Genomic DNA, 7,233 nt, shown 5'->3' with positions numbered 1-7,233 from the left:
GAGCTCGTCCCTTTTTTCTGGATGAGAATGATGAGCCCACTTTTCCTTTAGAGTGGCAAAAGAATGTTGTTGTGTCGAGGTATTCCTGGGAGATGTCGAACGAGGTCGAGCAGGCCTTTGTGACTGTGTTGGAGGAGAATTGGGGGGAGCCTCCCTATCTTGATACCAAGAAATTCTTAGGGGACCCCTCACTCCTTCTAGATGAGCTGGGTAGTGTTCAATTTTGGCTTTCCTTGTTTTGTTGAGTTTATTTCTTTATGAGCTCTTTTTTTATTTGTAACTTGGTTTCCTGCTGTGATGTTTTGTTTGCAGATATGATTAAGAATAATAAATCCATGAAGGCCTTTAAGAGGGCAAGAAAGGCTACTGCAGCTCAAAACGTCTCAGCTAAGGCGGCCGGTGAGGGATCATCTCAAGTTCAGTCGAAGCCAGCCATAGCAAACTTGCCGGGGTGAGGAAGGTAATCCCTACTCCCCGGGTTCATTTGGCTGATCCTCCTCAAGTTTCTATTGCTACTTCTGGTGCTCCTCCAAACAAAAAACAAAAAACAATTGAGCCTTTCAACCTTGATGCCCCTGACTTTGACGCGGTTGGGTTTGTCGATCAGCAGATTGGTCCTTACGGTACCATTCCTACCGACGATGTCTCTCTCCTTCGCCACTTGGATTTAATTACTCGGAGTAGCGTCAAGATGGCATATATGGGAGCTGCCCTGTACCGAACTGCCCAAGACCTCCCTCTTCATGCTACCAAAGCTTTTATGGAGGAGGCTAAGCAAGAGTTCGACCGTATGAAGGGTTTGAAGGAGGAGCTCCAAGTGAAAGTGACCAAATTGGAGAAGGAGTTTGAGACCGAAAAGGCTAGTTCTGTTACCTTGGCGGCTTCTGTGAGGTTGGCTGAGGATACCGCCTTGAGGCACAAGGATAGCTATGTTACAGCCTATAGAGAAGTGATGCGTCTCAGGGAGGAGTTGGAGTCTGCCCGGGTTGATTATGCTGAGCTCCAGGGTCACCTTGTAGGCAGCGTAAATGCTGCTTATGAGAACCTGAAGGAGCAAGTTCGAGTTCTTGCTCAAGAGGTCGACCTTACTCTTTTCAGTCTGGACAATGTTGTAAAGGATGGCAAGATTTTCCCTGACGACCCTGATGACGATGATGTTGAACCTCCCCCTGTGCTTACTGCCAAAGCCTCCGAAGTGCCGACTTCTTCCGCTCTTTCAGCTGAGGTTGATCATCCCGTGTCAGATCCTGACTGTCAAATCTTGAATCGGGATGATGGAACTGTGGATGCTGTGCCTATTCAGACTCGCCCTCCTTCACCTCGTGCTGCCGAGAAGCCTTCGGGTCTTCCCTGATTAAGTGAATGCTTTGTGTAGATAGCCCGTCTTGTGGGCTTTTTAAACTCTTTATTTTGTAAATGATGTTTGCTGACTGTTGACACTCTTTTAGTTGCTTGTTTAGCAACTTTATTTTGAAAAACAAAGTAGTTTCCAAGCTTTTGGGGCTGATTTTAGTGGCCTCTGAAGCTTGTTATTATTATAACTTTATGTTTTTATATCATGTCTGTCTGCACTCGACTTGGCACCTTTCTAGGTTTTGTGAATGCTAGAACCTTTCATTGTCTGACCTCTTTGGATTGGCTTGATTCCTTTGCCTGATGTTTTTTCCACTAATTCACTTTGTTTGGATCTTGCTCAAGTCTTTATTAGGAATTACCTTGTATAACACTTAAGGTCTTTTGGGAGGCTGATTTCGTCGTGTCGGTTTCGTCCGAGTTGTTGTTAGTGATCCTCTTTGGACTTTGTTTAGGTCTCATTCAGGGATTACTTTTGTGATCTCTTGTTTTGGGCCGACTTCGTCATGTTGGGCTCTTCTAAGTTATTTTTGTAATCCTCTTTTTTGGACCTTGTGCAAGTCTCTTTCAGGGATTACTTCTATAACTTTACGCTCTGGGCCAACTTCGTCATGTCGGGCCCTTCTAAGTTATTTTTGTAATCCTCTTTTTTGGACCATGTGCAGGTCTCTTTCAGGGATTACTTCTATAACTTTTTGTTTTGGGCTGACTTCATCATGTCGAGCCCTTCTAAGTTATAGTATTCCTCTTTTATAGGGTTGGCCAGACCTCTTTCTAGGGTTTACTTATAACTTTGGTCGACTTGGTCTGACTTCTTAACGTCGGCCAGTTTTTAAGTTATTATTTAGTAATCCATCTTATCAAGACCTCGTCAGGTCTTTTCTCCGGATCACTTTCGATAACTTCTTGCATTATTCTGTTTTCATCTTTGCCGATTTGTAGAAGGTGGGTTCAATCCTTGTTTAGTCGACCTTTAGATGAATTTGGTTTTCATCTCTATTGGTCTTTATCGTGATCGTGCAGTGAATTGTTTTTCACTCTCTGCCGATATGTTGCTTTATAATCGGGCGATGAATATTTCAGATTAATGCGTCTTGAAAACTTGTAGAACATCTAATATATTTTATTTAAAAGAAAATACAAATATGTACATGTGGAGTTTTTATCCTTTTAAGTCGGATAATTTGTGGATCTCAACTTAGTGCCTCATTAAAAAACTTTTCAGGAAAAAGAGTGCATCCTATGCTGAGATCCTTTACCATCCCTAGCTATAGTACCTTCTTAGGTTGCAGGCGTGCCACGACCTGGGAAGCTCTCGCCCATCGAGTCTGGACAGTCTGTAGTAGCCCTTCCCAAGTACTTCTATGACTCGGTTATGATGACAAGTCATCTTAGCCTAGTTTTACTAGTCTTTTTCTTTGTTTTTATTAGGTTTTATGCATTTTCTTGCATTGTAAGTAAGTAATTTGGAGTGGAATTGCAGGGTTTCTTAGATCAATCAACCACCCTTTAATTGATACAAAATCATGAGGTTTAAGCTAAAATTTATTAAATTATGAATGAACTTTAAACCTTGTGAATTTGGTGATACTTTGATTGGTTGTTTTGATTACTTGTAGGTGAAGTGATGAGCGGATAATTTATACGCTTTTTGGCATTGTTTTTAGTATATTTTTAGTAAGATCTAGTTACTTTTAGGGATGTTTCCATTAGTTTTTATGTTAAATTCACAATTCTGGACTTTACTATGAGTTTGTGTGTTTTTCTGTGATTTCAAGTATTTTCTGGCTGAAATTGAGGGAGTTGAGCAAAAATCAGATTCAGAGATTGAAGAAGGACTGCTGATGCTGTTGGATTCTGACCTTCCTGCACTCAAAATGAATTTTCTGGAGCTAAAGAACTCAAAATGCCGCGCTTCTAATTGCATTGGAAAGTAGACATCCAGGGCTTTCCAGCAATATATAATAGTCCATACTTTGTCCAGGTTTAAATGACGCAAACTGGCGTTCAACGCCAGCTCTCTGCCCAATTCTGGCGTCCAGCGCCAGAAACAAGTTGCAAAGTGGAGTTCAACGCCCAAACTGGCACCAAAACTGGCGTTCAACTCCAGGAATAACCTCTACACGTGTAACACTCAAGCTCAGCCCAAGCACACACCAAGTGGGCCCCGAAAGTGGATTTATGCATCAATTACTTACTTCTGTAAACCCTAGTAGCTAGTTTATTATAAATAGGACCTTTTACTATTGTATTAGACATCTTTGGTCTCAGTTTTAATCCGTTGTTCATCTTAGGAGACTATTGATCACGTTTTGGGGGCTGGCCATTTGGCCATGCCTGGACCTTTCACTTATGTATTTTCAACGGTAGAGTTTCTGCACTCCATAGATTAAAGTGTGGAGCTCTGCTGTTCCTCAAAGATTAATGCAAAGTACTACTGTTTTCTATTCAATTCATCTTATTTCGCTTCCAAGATATTCATTAGCACTTCAATCTGAATGTGATGAACGTGACAATCATCATCATTCCCTATGAACGCGTGCCTGACAACCACTTCCGTTCTACATTAGATTGAATGAGTATCTCTTAGATCTCTTAATCAGAATCTTCGTGGTGTAAGCTAGAATGATGGCGGCATTCAAGAGAATCCGAAAAGTCTAAACCTTGTCTGTGGTATTCCGAGTAGGATTCAATGATTGAATGACTGTGACGAGCTTCAAACTCGCGATTGCTGGGCGTAGTGACAGACGCAAAAGGATAGTAAATCCTATTCCAGCATGATCGAGAACCAACAGATGAATAGCCGTGCCGTGACAGGGTGCGTTGACCAGTTTCACTGAGAGGATAAGATGTAACCATTGACAAGGGTGATGCCTCCAGACGATTAGCCGTGCCGTGACAGGGCATTTGGATCATTTTCCCGAGAGAAGACCGAAAGTAGCCATTGACAATGGTGATGCATCACATAAAGCCAGCCATGGAAAGGAGTAAGACTGATTGGATGAAGATAGCAGGAAAGCAGAGGTTCAGAGGAATGAAAGCATCTCTATTCGCTTATCTGAATTTCTCACCAATGATTTACATAAGTATTTCTATCCCTATTTTAATTATTTTCGAAAACCCCATTACTATTTTATATCCGCCTGACTGAGATTTACAAGGTGACCATAGCTTGCTTCATACCAACAATCTCCGTGGGATTCGACCCTTACTCACATAAGGTATTACTTGGATGACCCAGTGCACTTGCTGGTTAGTTGTGCAAAGTTGTGAACCATGGTATTGGCATCATGTTTTTGGCGCCATTACCAGGGAAAGAAAGAGCAATGAATTTTACATAATCAAAGTGTAATCACAATTTCTGCGCACCAAGTTTTTGGCGCCGTTGCCGGGGATTGTTCGAGTTTGGACAACTAACGGTTCATCTTGTTGGTCAGATTAGGTAATTTTCTTTTTGTTTTCTTTTCAAAAAAATTTTCAAAAATCTTTCAAAATTTTCTCCTTTGTTTTCGAAAAAAATTTTAAAATAAAAATGTTTTCAAAAATAAATTATTCTATGGCTTCAAAACTTTCAAGAATGAATTCTAGAGTTTCATGGTAACATGTTGAATTCTATCTGGCTGAAAAGCCATACCCAAACTCCTTTGGGATTGGTCTTCAACTAATCACCTCAATGGATGTAAGTCCATTCTAAAGCTTGAATGGCTATTAAGCCATGTCTGACCCTTTGATTGGAGCTTTAGACTAAAGAGCACAAGATTCCTGGAATTCATATTAAAGATTTTGAAATCCTTATTTTTGTTTTTCAAATAATTTTCAAAAAAAAATTAGAAAATCATAAAAATCAAAAATATTTTTTGTGTTCTTGTTTGAGTCTTGAGTCATGTTATAAGTTTGGTGTCAATTGCATGTGCATCTTGCATTTTTCGAAAAAAAATCATGCATTCATAGTGTTCTTCATGATCTTCAAGTTGTTCTTGGTAAGTCTTCTTGTTTGATCTTTGCATTTGCATGTTTTGTGTCTTTTCTTGTTTTTCATATGCATTCTTGAATTCTTAGTGTCTAAGCATTAAAGAATTCTAAGTTTGGTGTCTTGCATGTTTTCTTTGCATAAAAAATTTTTCAAAAATGTGTTCTTGATGTTCATCATGATCTCCATAGTGTTCTTGGTGTTCATCTTGACATTCATAGCATTCTTGCATGCATTCATTGTTTTGATCTAAAAATCTCATGCATTGCATCATTTTCATGTTTTTCTCTCATCATTCAAAATTCAAAAATCAAAAAAATATCTTTCCTTTTTTTCTCTCATCAAATTCGAAAATTGAGTTGACTTTTTCAAAAAATTTTAAAAAAATCAAGTTGTTTCTTATGAGTCAAATCAAATTTTCAATTTGAAAATCTTATCTTTTTCAAAATCTTTTTCAAAAATCAAATCTTTTTTTCAATTTTTTTTAGTTATTTTCGAAAATTTCAAAAATGTTTTTCAAAAATCTTTTTCTTATTTTTATATCAAATTTTCGAAAATAACAATAACAATTAATGTTTTGATTCAAAAATTTCAAGTTTGTTACTTACTTGTTAAGAAAGATTCAAACTTTAAGTTCTAGAATCATATCTTGTGATTTCTTGTGAATCAAGTCATTAATTGTGATTTTAAAAAATTCAAATCTTTTTCAAAAACTAATTTCAATCATATCTTTTCAAAAATATCTTCTTATCTTATCCTTTTCAAAAATTTGATTTCAAAATATCTTTTCTAACTTCCTAACTTCTTATCTTTTCAAAATTGATTTTCAAATTTGTTTTAACTAACTAACTAACTTTTTGTTTGTTTCTTATCTTTTTCAAAACTACCTAACTAACTCTCTCTCTCTCATTTTTCGAAAATATCTTCCCTCTTTTTCAAAAATTTCTTTTTAATTAACTAATTATTTTATTTTCTATTTGAATTTTCGAAAAAATATTAACCTTTTTGAAAAACCATTTTCGAAAATCACTAACTCTTTTTCAAAAATTATTTTCGAAAATTCTCTCCTCCTCTCATCCCATTCTATTTATTTATTCATCTACTAACACTTCTCTTTATCTCACATCACTGCTCCTATCCTTACCCTTGTGTTTGGATTCTTCATTCTTCTTCACCCCTATTCCTTTTCTTCTTCTACTAACAATAAGGAACCTCTTTACTGTGACATAGAGGATTCTTCTTCTTTTCTTTTCCTCTTCTCTTTCTTATGAGCAGGGACAGAGAAAAAGGCATTCTTGTTGAAGTTGATCCAGAACCTGAAAGGACTCTGAAGAGAAAACTAAGAGAAGCTAAATTACAACAATCCAGAGACAACCTTATTGAAAATTTCGAACAAGTAAAGGAGATGGCAGCCGAACCCAACAACAATAATGCAAGGAGAATGCTTGGTGACTTTACTGCACCTAATTCCAATTTACATGGAAGAAGCATCTCCATTCCTACCATTGGAGCAAACAATTTTGAGCTAAAACCTCAGCTAGTTTCTCTGATGCAGCAGAACTGCAAGTTTCATGGACTTCCATCTGAAGATCCTTTTCAGTTCTTAACTGAATTCTTGCAGATCTGTGATACTGTTAAGACTAATGGAGTAGATCCTGAAGTCTACAGGCTCATGCTTTTCCCTTTTGCTGAGAGACAGAGCTAGAATATGGTTGGACTCTCAACCTAAAGACAGCCTGAACTCTTGGGATAAGTTGGTCATGGCTTTCTTAGCCAAGTTCTTTCCTCCTCAAAAGCTGAGCAAGCTTAGAGTGGATGTTCAAACCTTCAAACAAAAAGATGGTGAATCCCTCTATGAAGCTTGGGAAAGATACAAACAGTTGACCAAAAAGTGTCCTTCTGACATGCTT

The 7,233-nt window shown here is 37.8% G+C and overlaps 1 non-coding gene across 1 annotated transcript; it reads right to left on the bottom strand.

Moving 5' to 3' along the window:
- Window positions 1-7,125: 7,125 nt before the first annotated feature.
- LOC112724349 (small nucleolar RNA R71) lies at window positions 7,126-7,233 on the bottom strand. The gene has a single exon (XR_003163515.1). It is a non-coding gene; the product is annotated as a small nucleolar RNA R71 (small nucleolar RNA).

The sequence above is a fragment of the Arachis hypogaea genome, chromosome 11, assembly GCF_003086295.3.
Source record: "Arachis hypogaea cultivar Tifrunner chromosome 11, arahy.Tifrunner.gnm2.J5K5, whole genome shotgun sequence".
In the NCBI taxonomy this organism is placed as follows: Eukaryota; Viridiplantae; Streptophyta; class Magnoliopsida; order Fabales; family Fabaceae; genus Arachis; species Arachis hypogaea.
The sequence above is the reverse complement of the archived record's forward strand: the minus strand, read 5'-3'. Positions and strand labels throughout refer to the sequence as shown.